The sequence below is a fragment of the Gallinula chloropus genome (assembly GCF_964237585.1).
Source record: "Gallinula chloropus genome assembly, contig: HAP1_SCAFFOLD_223, whole genome shotgun sequence".
In the NCBI taxonomy this organism is placed as follows: Eukaryota; Metazoa; Chordata; class Aves; order Gruiformes; family Rallidae; genus Gallinula; species Gallinula chloropus.
In genome coordinates this window covers 121,526-135,002 of record NW_028168690.1, presented here as the reverse complement: position 1 = coordinate 135,002, position 13,477 = coordinate 121,526, and positions in this window count along the sequence as shown.

Below are 13,477 nucleotides of genomic sequence, written 5' to 3'. Positions count from 1 at the left end.
TATATGTCGTATTCTGCAAGGTTACTGTGACCTTCAGTTGTCATCTGCCACAGATTTGCCTTGCAAATTTGAATTATCACTCATTTCCCTCCTTCCCTCCCCTCCTGAACTACTTAGGTTTCCCACTTTGTTTAATTTGCTTCTTGGACCAGATCCTCCCTTTTGCAAATTAATTATCCAGTTAAATGTGGGTAATTTTCATAGGAGTTATGTTTTGCTAGTTCTACAAAAGATCAATGAGAAAATTAGCTTTCTTGTATTAAAAAGAAAAAAAGACTCAATGGCTTTTGAAAATTCTAAAATGTTACAAAAGCATCAACATTGTTATACAATCTCATTTAGAAAAAATAGCACAGCCTATGATCATCCCATGTCGAGTCAACAAACATGTCTAATCAGTCACAAACGAGCTACAGTATTTTACCATCCCTGTACATACCTGTTATCATCAGTCTCTTAAGATGTCATTATCTACAGTGATGGTAGTGTTCATAAGCAATTAATTTTTTTTCTTTCCAAATCTGAAGGGAAACGGGAACTAAAATTTGACATAGTAATAGGGGATTTATTGCATGGACACACACACACACAAAATAAATCAAAAGGGTTTTTTTAATTAATATGTTTAAGAAACTTGCAAAAAAACCAAATAAGCATTTTGATTGAAAGTTGTTTCAAAGTGGCTTTAGAAAACAGATTTTAACAATGTCATAGTTGTGCAAAAAAGTCTCACCAATCGTAGTATAAAGTTTTGGGAAGTTTGCATTAGAACAATTAATCATTGAAATGCAAAGAAACTAGTGTATCTATTGGCACCCAGATAAATCACACATGATTTCTTTCCAATGTCCCACTAACGAGAGTAATAGAAAACACAGCTGCTAGGAATGTGAAGAGATTATCTACTCCCTTTCTTTCCTCAAGCCAAAAGCAAGTGCACCTTGTGCATACCTGACAGATACTGTCATGGGGCTTCCACAGTGTCCCACAGCAATATGTTCCTTAAAGGCAGAAAGTCTTCTGAGGTATTTCAGCCTTAATATACTTTGCTTTAACTTAGGTCTTGTCACACGTGTTCCAGATATGGAAAGCAATTTACCTCTTTCCTCTCTTCAGCAATCTTGTATATATTTGAAGACCACTGTCGTTTACCATGATGTGAGATTTTTTGGCACAGATAGCTTTTCAGTGGTCAGTATTGCAAGAAAAGTAAGCACAAGGCTCTTCCACATCCGTTGCAGTAGAAAAGGAAACCTTAAATGTAGTCAGGAATAGCTGTCATGCACAGAAAGCTGCATTATCCCCTTGTCACAATAAATACGGAGTGCCCAGTTAAAACATAGCAGTATAATATTTAGGTTTAGCTCCAGTGTGGGTTTGCAAATTTTATGATGCAGTGAAGGATATAGTATGTGTTTTGGAATGTATGTCAAACCTGGACAGATTTCCTACAGTTATGTAACATCAGTCTCTAGCAGAACATCTATACACAAATGAAATTACTCAAAGATAATAGCTCTGCTGCTGCCTATGGGTGCTCCTCTTGTTTAAGTTAGGAAAGTAGGAGTTAGGGCCTGGCTTTCCACTGCACAACCCTCTTCACATAAGAGGACCTTCTAGAAACGGTATTTATTAAGAAGCAGAAGTCAGAAAGCAGTAATTTAACATCCATTGGCTTCTTTCACCATTTTTATTTTCTTTTGATGTTTTTATTTTACCCTTTTCACTGATTTTTCCTTTCTGATTTGGTTGGTTGGTCTGCTGTTTTACTTTAGAAAGATTTTCTGTATTCATCATGCAGTATTATTCATTCACATCAGTGTTCTGTGACAGGGTATGTGTCAGAATACGAAAGCATAACTTGAATAACAATTTGGATCTATATGCAAGGCTGGACCATCTTCTTCAGAAGCACAGAGGTCTAAAATACTACTCATAAGAATAACATTAGAACACCTGGGAACTTTGGTTGGCACAAATTATCATATTTGCAGGCTATGTATTTAAGGAGCTCTAAAAATTAGTGAGCAAGGCATCCTTGTTTTGCTTTGAATTTCACTTTAACATTTTAGAAGAAAGAGTATCAAATAGGGAATCAAGGGAATATCTCAGAATAAAAACAACAGAGCTCTCCTGGATTTGGAGAGGCAAAATTACTCAAATAAATGAACAAATAAATAAACAGGCTCTTAAGGAAGGTCATGGTGCTGTCTTTTACAAGGCAAAGAAATAGAAAACTGGAGTGGAATTGGGGGCTTCTTTCTTCTTTTACTGGCATTGTCATTATTTTTCAGAAAGGTATGTTTTGTAGTGTTTGGGCACATCTATGTCAACACATAGATGGTCCTTCCTTGAGCTATTTCTCTGCTGATGGAAGGTAAAACCAATTTCTGCTGCTGAGAAGTTAAGTTCATAACAAGCTGTTCCAAAGCTTTTCCAATATGAAGTAGAACAATTACTTATTATTAGCTAGGTAAAATCTGCCACACTGCACATTTCAAGTTCTGAATTATTAGGCAGTAAAACCAGACTGTCACTCAGGCTCAGGACAGCTTATATTTAAACCTAATACATATTATTCTAGGTGATCTAGTTTTGCCATAAATCTTTGCATTTGTTTTGGAATATATGTTCTACGAGTGATGGTTGTAAATGAGAAGAGAGTGACTTAAATGGAAGTTCTCCAATCTGTGGGTGGTATTCAGCATTATTTTTCATAGAAAACTCTGCTCAGGATTACATGAGTTTTGCTTTTCTGTGTGAAAGGTATTCACAAAGAACAATGCTGGCAACATTAGCATCTCCAAATATACATGTTAATGGGTGTTCCTAATTTAGAGATGATTACAGAAATGTTTAATGACCATAAGTAACAAGAATACTTCATCTGATTGTCAGTGTAACCAAGCTGTCTTTTTACAAGTTTTACACTCAAATAAATGACAGGAAAGTGGCACTACTTTCCAACACAATCTCAGTGCATTTTCACTAAAAAGAGATATTTCAAAACAACTCAAATATTTTGCTTCTATCTGTTAGGATATGTATTTCAGAGGCCTACCCTTGTTACTGATGGCTCTTGGAATTATTTGGATTTTCAGTGCTGCCACTGAGTATTAAGGTCGGTATTGCAAGGCTAAGGTTTGTATTACAAGTTGAATTTACTTCTTAGTAGAAATATGGTTTGAAAGGAATATAAAATTTGGACATTTTCTTACCAGGCAATCTAGTAAGGCTCCTTTCTGCATATAAAAGTGTCGTTTTTACAGTGATTTTGTCCCAGGTATCTTGTTCTCAATCGTATCTTTTTCCACTGAGTATGTTATAATAGAATGTAGCATTCCCAAAACGTTACCAGGCTTCTGTTTGGTTATCATATGTAGCACTTTTTATGATCAGCTAGGACATTGCACAGACTAAAGAATGTAACACCACGCTTACGAATTGTTCCAATTTTGCATTGTATATTGAAATCTGGCAGAAACATTTCCTAATTTAGAATCTGTTTTTGTTTGAGTCCATAATTTAAAGTTCTCTGAAGAACAACTGTGGTTTCAAAGTCTGTCAGATTTATGTACAGAAGTTACTTCTGCTAAGCAAGAAGGGTGGTCCAGTCTTACTTCTTTTATGAAAATCAAAACAACTTTAAACTAGAACTGCTTAAAGAGAATTGAGACTTTGTGGGCTTTCGTGTTTTAGGAGTAGCAATATGTAAACGCTTCAGTTTCTGGGAAGGAGGTAATTATGCTGAGCACTCTATGGTTGCCTCAGAATTTCCTACACTTAAGTTCTTTCAACTCTCAAACGTCAGTACTTACAGTTCTAGTGCTAACTGAAAGAGGGGTGGAGACATTACACAGCATGAACCCTGCAGGGAAAGAAAACATTACAGGAAAGGAAAGAATGGAGGGGACAGCATGTGAAGAGGAGAAATGGATGAAGCAGGGAAACAGAGCAAGCGTCCACATGCTGATGAGATTCTCTAATTTATAATCAGCACTACTCAGGGTTGAAAGAAAAGGATTGCAACATTTGTTAACATTTGAAAAAGTTATAAAAGGAAATTGCTAATTTGCACAAGGCTATACCTCTCAGAGTCTGGTGAGCTCGGAGGTGCTTTTTGCCAACAAGCTTGATCACTGCAGTGGTTTAGTAGTTAATCTGTACTTGGCTAGTTTTTGCCTTGATAAAGGCACAAAATGTTTGCTTCTTCATGCCTCCATTCCCTTTTCTGCCTCATCTGTTGAAGGACAGAAGTGTTTTTTCCTAAAGATTTTAGCACGTTCAGAATCCAATCTCAATTTACATCTCTCTGAACCACTGTCATCTAAATAATAAACAAAAACAAAGTTGAAAGAGGTTAAAAGTTTTGTCAAACTTCCAAAGTGAAGAAAATCTTTACTTTACTGTGAATCAGATGTTTAAAACCAATGCATTGGCATTTATTACAGTATCATGTTTAACATAGTTAATTCTAAGGATGATACACTTAAAAATCTTTTCCAACGTGTTTAGGAATAACTGTAAAGTGTTAAAGCAGATGGAAAAAATTCACATCCTATAATTATATGCAAAATCATCAAAACAATATACTAAATCAACTCCCACTCCTCACATCATGGTGTAATTTATAGATACCATATGTTGCAAGATTTGACTGTTTGCTTTAAGTACTCATCACAGGTTCTGGCAATTATAGAGACTATTAACCTCTGTATTCTTTAAATTGCTCAAACAGATACCTTGATCTGCATATTTCCATCCTCAGGAGGAAAAGACCATTTTTGGAATCTGTCATTCATTATTAAACTGTCTTTGCAGATCAACAATTAACTGCTGCTAAAAGCCAATGTCTCAAATACTAATAATTGGTCTACAACTGAGATTCATTAATACTACATTATACATTTTCTTACAGGACTACTTAGAATAATTTTTCTCTTATGGATTTTCTGTATTAATAATTTATGCCAGACCTTAACATTTATGATCTCAGTATGATTCTGTCTATCCAATATATGATCTTTATTTCACCATAAGCCTCCATTTTTATTGTTCATCATTTACGAGCAAATGAATAGATCAGTAATTACATTTCCTCATAAGAAAATTATGCATCCCTCAAGTAGCAGTGACAGCTTTGCAGACCCTGTAGGTTTTGCTTATTTTAGGGAAAGAACAAAACATACATAGCAGTAGTTATCTTCTAACTAATTCATCATTAACTCGTGCATTTTTTATGAATAAGATCCTTAAAATGCGTAAAGGTTTGAGTTCTGACTTCAGAATCCATAATTTAACATTCATGGAAATGTGAGGATTTTTTTTAAAGCTTGGCTTATTTTCAATAGCAACATCTACAAAGAACCTAAAGTTTGAAAACTTTCAGTTTCAGATGCTTAAATTTGTCTGAATAAAAACATCTTTTACTGACTATAAGAGCGAGAAAGAAAAGTTTATTCACATAAAAAAGGAAAAAAAGGAAAAAAGATAAAAATACAGTGGGGATAAAAAGTTGGGTTGAGATCAAGAAAAAAAGAAAATTGTGAAAATTATGAGCACTGGAAAATGCTCTCAGAAGCACAAACAACAAAGTAAGTTAGATATACATGAATGAGAAAATGTTTTCAAAACTGAACTCTTAAAGAGAAGGAAGTTAAGACAGAGGATGTCACGCTTTCCTCAAAATGATAACTCAGTGGTGGTGAAATTTTTCAACAAGTGTACTAATACTATGTCAAAAGATATCAAGGAGTCAATAAGTAAATAAGTAGCTTGACTACAAGATGGAGAAAATACAGCTGGAAAATATAATATAAAAACAGGTGATTTAATACATTATGAGTGTACTTTCAGTACTATACTTAACTGCATTTTATTTTTTCACAAAAGAGTCAGATAAATGAGATTAAGCAGACATCCTTTAGCTAGGCAGATTTATCCCATTGTAATGGAGAGAATGAAACAGACCACACAGCTTACAGTTCTACAGGTCTGACACTTTGCCAAGGAATATATCTTAGACTTGGGATGCAGGGGGAATTGGCCAGCCCCTTTTCAGTGGTCTGTGGGGACAGGACTAGGGGCAATGGCTGTAAGCTGGAGCATAGGAAGTTCCGCACCAACATGCGGAAGAACTTTTTCACAGTGAGGGTGACGGAGCAGTGGAATAGGCTGCCCAGGGAGGTGGTTGAGTCTCCTTCTCTGGAGATATTCAAGTCTCGTCTGGATGCCTGTCTGTGTAATGTGAGATAGGGAGCCTGCTTTGGCAGGGGGGTTGGACCCGATGATCTCTTGAGGTCCCTTCCAACCCCTAAGATTCTGTGATTCTGTGAATCAAGTCTTAAAAGAAAACAGAAAATGGAAAACATAATCCTTTCTCCACGCAGCTATCCTGGAGTACTTTACAAGCTCGGCACCGTGAAGAAGATTTTCCTATTGGTATGGGAAGAGTTGTTATGCTTTCCATCCACTTTGATAAATAAGTTTATCAGTCATATTTTTCTTTTCCAATATGACTGGGTTACTTGAGGCATTTTCCCCCTTATTAATGGAATATTCTCTGGTATTTCATGAATACTGAAGCAAAATCCTCCATATGGAATAGGGGAATCATTCCACACTTGTGTTTGTTAGGACTGGAAATGCCATTTCAAGTATGTGCTATAACGTTTACAGCACAACTAAGATTTATTAAAACTACTCCACATAGCACTATTGTAAAGAATTTATGAACTGTAAAACTGCTATAAAGGTCACTTGAGATGCAAAAGTTTAATTTGGAGTATCATGTTATGGTGTAGTGCTGCTAAACTTAATGCTTGTTTAAACAAATGGCTTGAGGATATTTGTCTCAGAATGTGGAGTTTATTAACTTCAGTAAAACAACTTTGTCTTTTTTTTTCTTCTTAGCTTTGAGTTTTAAAGGCTTGTTCACCTTTTTATGTGCACTAATCCATTACTTTGCTTCCATGAACATAAGCAGGAAGGAAGCTGAAGAAAAAAAAAAAGGATTAAATTTTTGTAGTTTAATAGCACTGTGCATAGTTGTATTTTTTATTATTATTTTGAGGTTTAATATTCTATGACACTTGTTTTCTTTATCAGCTGCAAAGATTTAGAAAACATTTAACTGCTATCTGGGAAAAAAAGAAAAAAAGGAAACATTTTCTGAAAATTAATAATATTTACTTAAATTTCAAAGGCAAAATTTCTCTTTCTTCCACGAAATGCTATACTGTTTCTATAAACAATGGCTGAGTCAGTCATGACTTCACACGGGTCAATCCTGGTGCACATGCAGAGCTCTATTTAAGTCCACAGTGAACAGTATAAGAACAGAACTCAGACTTAACTTCTTCATTTTTCCAAATCTCAAACACTTAGAAAAACCCTTTGCTTGTATACTTACTTAAAGACAGGCAGAGAGTGCCTTTAAACTTCCAGGAAGCTGCATGTGCCAAAAAACTGTAAATTTGTAAATGTGAAACATTTATTATTCACCAGCAATAATTGTTTCCTGTTAAAATTGGCAGGGGTGATTAACTGCTTTCTCTTACTGTTTTATGGGGGATTTAGGAAGTTAACAGAAGGAAGCTGTAATTGGTAATCCCACCTACCCTAACAAATAGCTAGAGCTAACCCTATACAAGCAGGGTTATGGAAAGAAGTGATTTCATGTAGCTGCATAAAAAGGCATAACTTTATTTGCACGTCAATAGCATCAGGCAATGTTTTTAAAGGTTTTGAGACAGTTTGTCTTTCAGCATATGGCTGTACAACATAGAGGCCAATGTATGTTAGGATCGCATCCGTAACAAAAATCACAACAACCAGCAAGAAAAGAAGAAACGAGATTTGTGTCTTCTAGAAAATTAAAGAAAACTTGATATTTTGAACTAATTTTTCACAGAATTCACAGTCTCTTTGCAGACATTCTACAAAGCCTTTATCCACTAGGTGACTGAAGGTTTGATTTCTGCTTTTCTTTGAGATGAAAATATTTTTGCTATGTTATGCCTCAGGCATACACAAAAAAAAATTCTCCATAGTAAAGTGTTAAGGAGCAGATATTTTAAACAAATAATTATAACACTTGCTAACATTTTCTGATGTCAAAGAAAATGTGCAAAGATTCATTATCTATTTCCTGGAATATTTCTTCAAGTATCAAGAGATCCTTTGCTGGGAGATTCTGGTACAGCTTATACAAAATTATCTGCTTGGAACGGAAGAAAAAGCTCCACAGTTTGCTACTTGAACACAAAGCTAGGAGAGAAATTCTCTGAAATACTCAAAAAGAATTAAGACTGAATCAGAAAGGACATCCTAGAAGCAAGGGCTGGAGATGTGTACCCTTTCACATTACATCTGAGGGAGGTATAGCTCTCAATCCAGACAAATAAAATGATTCATGAACCAAGTAAAAACTTTGGTCAGAGAAACAAAACGAAGTACTGTATCATTAATTTTTATTTTACTCGAGGTTGTGGGAGTTCTGTGATGGGTGAAAAGGAAGAAAACAACATAAGCTTGTAAAGCAGGGTTAGAAAAAAATGTGGAAAAAAGGGATGCTGCCCATGATAGGTCACACAGTGACTGCTAGAATAGACTGTGGACAGTTTTGTTTGTCAACGTTTAATTACAGGAAATCTAGTAATCTAAAATGCTTGTGAGGGAGAGAGGCACAACAGCACCTATTCCAGAAAAAGGAAACATTTTAATCTTATGAAAATGTTATTACTTTTAAAAACAGAAAAAACAGCAGCTTGTGTTATCTAGCAGTGATTCTCTACTGATCCAAAGCTCTAAAGTTCGACGTGCTTCCCTGCTCTTTCAGCACGACAAATTGCCTGTGGTCTTCAATGTATTTCTTCAAGTGTTAAATTAAGAAACCAGCTCCAGAAGCTGTCAATAAGGAATGCTCCTGCATGTTCATTTTCAGCGTGGGACAACATTCACCCTGCAGACTCAGCAGTCTGCCTAGGTCATGCCTTCTGGTGTTGATGGGTATTATATCCAAAATAAGTGTATTTACTATAAAAAGAGGGTTTGGTTTGTTTGAGTTTTTTATCTTGACATAGCAAGTACAAATAAGAAAGCATGTGCTGCCATGAAATATTTAATCAGAGCCATAGGAAAAAGTAATTTCCTGAGGTCTCTGAGCAGATTTTTTAAAATATATTCTGCCAACCTTTAGATAAAGCTTCCTTTTAAATTCCAAGTTACCCAAGGAAGCTGTTTAGGTTTTGAATATTATTTTGTATTTCAAGGGGAAAAAATTAGTTTGTGTTTGCTTATGAAATACATACTAAATTCAGCACAGCAGGATGATATCTTTATGACTAAGGGACCTCATGCATACATTTCTCTGTGTATCTGAAGTTCTCCTGAGAAAACATCTTACCCATCAGCACGCTGACAAACATGCCTTCACCCAACACATATGAATATTGTGCTGCTTTACTGTGATATTTTTTCGACATGACTAGCCATAAGTAACTGTTATACTCACCACAAAAGCGATCTAGAAGTAAATATTAACAGCCAAGCTATTAACCTAAGGAAAATGTGCGCTTTTGCAAATAAGGAACCAGTACTTAAGATAAATCATCGCGACAAGTCATGCATTAAACATCTTTAATAGTACTGTGCATGTAGCATAGCCCTGGGTTTTATCACATAGTTTCAGAGAAATGTGCAGGGGTCACATTCTAAACAGTTTGCAGTGAGACTGCGATGTAGGCTGAGCATGGGACTATGAAGGGTTCTGAAGTGAAAATGGACAAGGCCAAATGTAGCAGATGAATGGATAGAATCAACGGACATAAGATTCTTTATGCAGGAGCCTTTTTCCTACAAGACTCATTAAGAAAGACCCCTCCTAAGGAAGACTCAGGATTTAGCAGTGCCCGTTGACCGGATTAGAATGTGTTTGAAGGCTGAGGGAGAAATTCACAGGATGCTGATACAGTAACTGAGACAATAATGCAGCACAGACTGAAGAGGTAGAACAGCATTAATTCATGACAACACATTGCCAGTAGGAGTCGATGATCAACTAAAGGCAGCAGATTGAGAAGGATGAGAATGTAGAAGAAGCTACAGAGCTCTGAGGAAACTGAGATTGTTAATGCCAGTAAGAGTATTTATAGGTACTGCAGGAAGCCAGCCCAAAGAGGCTGAAGGGGAATTAGTCGTAAATCAGCTAAGGCTACAGAATCGATTACATTCAAAAAGGTCATCATTGAGGACAGAAAAAAGAGAGGTAGCAAGACAGAAATCTTGAATGGTTCCTTGAAAGTGTCTTCCCAGTACATTGTGCTATGATGGTGAAGAAGAAATGGATGCCAATAAAGAAGGAAATTGAGCAAAAAAGCACTGGCACTCTTCTAAATCTACTGTATTTTTTTAATCTTCAGTAAGAATGGTCAGAAATCAACAAAATCAAGAACCACATGAAGAGCTTAAGAGGAATATTAATTATTCATACCACAGGAAGCAAAACATAACAAAGAAATTATTAGGCACTGGTTTTCAATCAAACAAGAGGTGCTTTTCATGTAGGAAATAATGTATTAGTAAACTTTCTGGTCTCCCCAGGAAATTATGGAGGCCTGAGACATTTGTAGGTTCAGAAAACACTCACAGAAGAAAGGTTTTTGAAGGCCAGTTAAATATAACAATACTAATTACAACTCTGCAATCCATATTCAAAGGAACTACTGCAGTATTTGGGGGGCAGTTTTACCAAGTTTCTGTATTGTCATGTGTTCTCCAGTATCCACTCACAAACACTAGGACAAATTGGACCGTGGGTGAATGATTTATGCTTCCCTCTACCTCTCTTCTCTCTCATGTGCAAACACAAACACACACATACACACACAGACACAAGATTTTTGAACCCTTAAACGAATATTAGGCTACTATCTGAAGATTACTCATTTCATTCAAAAGAATATTTGATTATACAGCTCACAGAGTGACGTTTATCAAACATTATTTTCTCGTAGTTAACAAACAATACTTTCATTTCAAGAATACAATTGTGGCTTAAGATTTCCAAAATGCAGACTCTCAGATGCTAAGCCCTGCTGGATCCGTACTCTTGGGAAGACCCAGTCTAAGAATAGGAGAATGATGATAAGAAAATGATACTCTACTCCAGGAAAAGTATATATATGCTGCCTCACATCTGCAGGATGTCAAGTCAGGACAGGCAAAGATCAAAACTGCAGTTAGCTATGTACTTCATTTAGTCGTTCACACTGAGTTATGGTATAAGTTACAATGAACTTCAGTGATTCTAAAATACTAATTTACGTGTAAGATTATACAGACTGTCAGGCAGACTTAAGAATCATAAGGCAATAATCATACTGTCAGGCAATCATAAGAATGTATCGGCAAGCATATTCGTGATAAAAATCTAGTGAAATAGCATAGAAATAATATTTGAAGCATTACAGTTTCTATTGTAACTATTCTAGTTTAACTATTCCAAATGTGATTTCCTTAAGAAGGAAGAGTGGAAATAATGAAAACTGGGGAGGAAAGATGATAACACGGGGACCAGTAGGTAAAATCAAATGACTGAAAGGGAGTCTCCAGCTACTTAAATCTGTAGAGAAAAGTCCTGTTGATATAGCATCTTTCACCAATGGAAATTAAGAACAATTCTAGTGCAAAAATAGTCATTTAAAATCATCATGCTTCCAAGTACACTTAAAATGAACTGAGCTCAAGGTGTGTGTGTATGTGTGCGCGCGTATCTGTGACTAATAAGTTTATAGCAAGCATAGAAGGGATAGGGTTATATGATCCTAACAGTTACTTGTTTTGTTGGTTTTAGAAACTTGATGTTTTATTCTGTTACGGTAACTGCTTGCATGCGGTTCACCACGTGTTGGATCCATAGGATCAGACACGGTAGAAATACTTAATATGCCATATACTCTGTCAAGATTGTTGATTCAGGAGGTCTGTAGCATTGGCAGTTTTGTTGGAAATTATTTCCAAAACTGCTTGCAAGCGAATTATGCAGTTCAGGTTGTAAATTGGTTCCCATGCCCCTGTTATCAATTCATTAGGCTTCCACGTGGCCAGCCTGAAATGCTTTGTTCTTTTGGGAGGCCACTCATTTTTCCCCCTAATTTTGTGTTCCACCTATTTCAATCTCGACAGATCTTTTACAACTGCCTTGTAACTCCAGCTGCTGAGTTGAGGCTTGTATTTCCTCTAATACCAGTTCCTGTTATTTTCCATTTTCTTTGCTACGTAACCAGCCTTGCTCTCAGTTAGCTAATCCGTGAGCGCTGCAAACCCACCCACATCAGATAAGCGACATTGCAAGATGCGAGTTGCTACATTCCATTGGCTTCCCTCTACCCCCATAAATGAGGGCAGGGATAAACACAGCTGATAAGGCAGGCATCCTCACTGTGACTTCTTTCTTCTCCCTGGAAAGAAAATAAACAAATTCGCTTCTCGGTGAGAAGAGGAAAAAACAGCAAGGGGGGAAAAGGGGAAAGTGAGCCCTTAATGTTAAAGGCAGCAACAAGGCAATTTCTTATAAAACTATGCAGATAGCATCTTCTTTTCTAAGTGTGGAGATAAACTTTAGTGTCTACCAAAAATGTTACAGGTATTAACTTAGGTTCTACAAAACAAGTAATCAGTAAATCACCTCAGTGGTTTTTCAGTGAGTTTTCTGATATATATATACACCCTTTGCCCCCCACTCACTTACAAGGGGACGAAGGAGCTAGCCTCCCGGCAGCTTGGGGGACACGGTTAAATGCAATAAAAGAGCACTAGGAACAGGATTTTCGACCTTGATTTGTGGATTTTTGGGTTGTCTTAGTACTAACTTTACCAATTTATCTGTCGGCACCCCATCATGAGTTCTCAGGGAATGCCTTTTTGCCATCCCATTGCTTCCGTAATTATTTCCCTTTTTCTTCTCTTTCTGATAACAAAATTCCATCTCCTACTGACAGGGACACTCTCAACACATAGTCTGACTCCTGTCCACACAAACAGCTTAAATTTGCCACTTGCTTTGTCTGTCTCCAGCTGCTCTCCTTGCGGAGACACAGAACCACCGATCAGCACTCACACTCGCTTCACAGTCAGACTGCATCTCAGTCAAACACTTAAATCATTCAAACAACACACAGTACCAGGTACAAGGATTTCTTGCATGTGCAAAGCACGACAATGGGTATGAAAAGGTTTTTCTCTCTCTCACAGATACGCTGCAGCTCAGTCACTCACCACTCACACCAGAGTCAACTCGTTTCACTCACACAAAGAGTTCATCACATTTAAATCGATTTCCAAAACTCAGTTCCTTTTGGCAATATCTGAAGTCGATACCAATAAATCAATGTCACCAGGAAAGGACTCCCTGTTGGGGAATGGAACCCCGGTCTCCTGCGTGACAGGCAGGAGTTCTCTCTCTTAGCAGCAACTG